Source organism: Chaetura pelagica, unplaced genomic scaffold (genome assembly GCF_000747805.2).
Source record: "Chaetura pelagica isolate M959 unplaced genomic scaffold, ChaPel_1.0 scaffold135, whole genome shotgun sequence".
Lineage (NCBI taxonomy): Eukaryota > Metazoa > Chordata > Aves > Apodiformes > Apodidae > Chaetura > Chaetura pelagica.
In genome coordinates this window covers 4755651-4758897 of record NW_009953649.1, presented here as the reverse complement: position 1 = coordinate 4758897, position 3247 = coordinate 4755651, and positions in this window count along the sequence as shown.

The following is a 3247-nucleotide window of genomic DNA, read 5'->3' as shown; positions in this document are numbered from 1 at the left end:
AGGCATAGTAAATATCTGAGTTCATATCCTCAGCAACTCTATGCACACCTGTAATTCAAATGCAAACTTGCAGTATTTATCAAGCATCCCAAAAGTGAATTAATCACCATTTGGTCACCATTTGGCTGCAATTGTATCTTGATGGATTGCCAATCAGGAGATGTCTTCAGGAAAGGCTCCTGATTTCACTCACTGCTGCAGTCAGCCCCTAACAGGAACAAAATGCCTGACCTGTGTTGCACACCCTGATTCACAGGTGTGTGGTAGCAAGTCTTGTTAGAGAAGAGCTGCGAAGCAAATTGGCTCTATGGAGCTTTACATTATCATACTGTTGATTTTATATGCTTTCACGCAGTTATATACATATATATGTATATGTAATAATAAAAAAAATACTGGTAATTAAAAGAGAAGTCCTTATAAGAACTTTCTGAGGAAGTCTCATTACTTCTTGCTTTAAAAATTGAAGAAAAAGATTCCAGTTAGAGCCTTAAAAATGTCTTCTTGGGGATATAAAGAAAGCATTAAGCCTTCAGCCTAGAGCTTCTGTAACAGAGGGACAGTTCATGGATGTCAAATTCAGGCTTTTTGCTGCTCAGATTTCTACCTAGTAGTTACCTGGAGGACCTCTCTGTGTCACTTTCTCCACTGTGCAGCAACCCATACACAGTATCTTCTCCCCACACCTGTAGGCTACCACAGCCTTTCCTCGTGCCCCCAGAGCTGCCCCTGCTCCAACAGCAGAGGCACCACACTTTGGCCTTCCTGTCTCGTGTCCTGACAAACCAAGGACAGACATTGGAAGAGCTGATTAGCCTTGAGCTCCTGGTACTGCAAGGTCCCTTGAAACGCCAAGAAATGTGCACAAGAGTAGCCTGAACACCGCTTTATAGCACTTTTCCCTTATCTCCTAGCTTTCCTGCTAGGAATCCTTCAGACTCCCATTTGATGAGTCCCTTCTCCTAGTCAGTACTCCTAGTCCGTGCTCTTCCTCACGGCCTGTGCTCCCAGCCCAGGCCTCCCCTCTCCAGCCACCAGCAGCCGGGAGGCAGCACCTGCTTTTACTGCAGGGCAACAGAACGAGCCACAGCAGATGGGGACGAATAGCATCCCTCTCAGCTCAGCAGCATCTCACTGCTAGTGTTGTTCCTGCTGGCTTCCATCACAGACCAGGGGGCAAAAAGGAAACCCAGAACCGGGCAGGTGAAATCAATGACACACCCTGCAGTTACTAGGTAACTAAGTTACCAAACGACATACTGTTGTTCAAGGAACCTGAAACCGAATGAGGCAATTGAACAGATTTTAAACAACAACTAACAGAACCGTTCAGTCAGTATCTCCCAGGCAGGCCCTGGGCAGGAAAGCAGCAGGGCTGCGAGGGGGCAGGCAGTGGCGCAAAGGGGCTCGCTCCAATGCCAAGTATCTGGTCAGGACACCTTTCCTCTTTCTAAATCAACTTCTCCATCAAAGCCAAACATGGAAGACAGTGTGCAACAAGTCTACCACACAATTCAGACGACCTCTAAAAAGCCAGAAGAGATACAAACACAATATACTTAATGAAAGCACAGTGGTTATTTTCACCTTCAACGTATTTATTTCTTGTATTTAATTAAAGCGAGCTGTCCTGCCCACGTGTCTGTAATCTGGTTGCTATTTCATCTTATAATTACACATGAATGAATACATGAATTTTGCTTTTTTGTTGGTGCTTGGACAGACTGTTACATGCCCTCTCACCTGAGGACAAAACTGGGGCTTGGGGTTGTGCTGGCCCCCTTATTTGTAAAGCAAATGTAGTCCTGTTAACCACACCGTTAATACACTCAAAAGCCCCAAAAAGTCCCAGCTTAGTTCTCATAGCATTAGGTGATGTGCAAACAGAATAAAATACTATTTCAGTTAAATGTTCTCTTCTTGTAAGTTTCTGAGGACTGGTTAACAAATTGCTACTCTTATTTTCTCAAACAAAAGTTCCAGGTCTAGGCTGACAATGTACTTGTTAACATGAAGGGAAGAAAGGGAGGCCAGAATATAAAGCTCTGCAAACTGATTCTACTTATCTCTAGATGTCTCTGGCCGGCTGCCTCTTGCTCAGCTAGCATGTTTCCCACAAACGTAATCTACACTTGTAAAGATAAATTTTAAATATCCCAGTGCTGACAAGGGGTAAAAAATGCAGGAATGTTTTCTACATCCTCATGAACACAAAAAAACAGACACCAGTGGAAGGTTTACGGTCCTGTGCTTTATGGTCCATCTGAGCTAGAGCTTTACCTGCACCACCAAAAACACACAAAGCAGGCCTGGTTTCTGAATACAACAAATAATAATCCAACTCCAGGTAAATATTGAGATATAAAATCACTGATATACAGAAAATGTTAGGTAATTTATTCACAGAATAGAAATACACAGAACAGAAACAGCTCTGCATCCCTTTTATTTTGAAAAAGCTTCAACTTCTTGTCCTCACAGAAATTGAGGATCTTGCAGACAAATCCTTGAAGATCTTGGCCCTTATCCTTTTTTTGGATAACCATGTCAAATCACTTGGAATTATGTAAGGGGTTTCACGTTCTCACTGAAAACCTGTGTGATTTTATATATGAATACACACACAGCTGCAGCAATACGTATACTGGAAACTGTTCTGTATGAAATACGACTTTATCAGTAAGAGAGCCAATTTCTAGAGCATCTTCAGCAGCCACACAGAGTGCCAATCACTTACACCTGCGTGCCCCAGCTGAGACTGATCCAGCCCACAGCAGCTTTTGCCGATGGCAAAAGGGGAACTTTACTTGCCCTAACTTCATTGCTTCAGAAATCTGAAGACAGACGTACTTGATTTTAAAGTAGCAGCTCGCTGCTAGACCGCAATTAAGGGCAAACAATGTATTTTATCCTTTATTGTTCATGAATACTGGAACAGAAGTACAATTCCTTTGGGAGCAAGTGGAACTTAACGCCCTCTCATCGCCGACCGAAGACACCGACTTGACCCGCCCGTGCTGCGGGGGCCTCAGCAGGCTGGAACCGCAGGGAGGCGGCCCCGCAAGCCCGGCCGGGCACCCAGCGCCCCTCCCGCACCTCCCCCCTTCAGAAATGCCACCTTCCCCCGCAGCAGCCCCGAAAGGCTCTAAGAGCACCGCTCCCAGGCTCCCACCGCTCCGCCCCAGCCCGTGTCCCGGGCGAGGCCCGGGCAGCAGCGCGGCCCGGGGCCCCGGAGCCGCCCAGCACC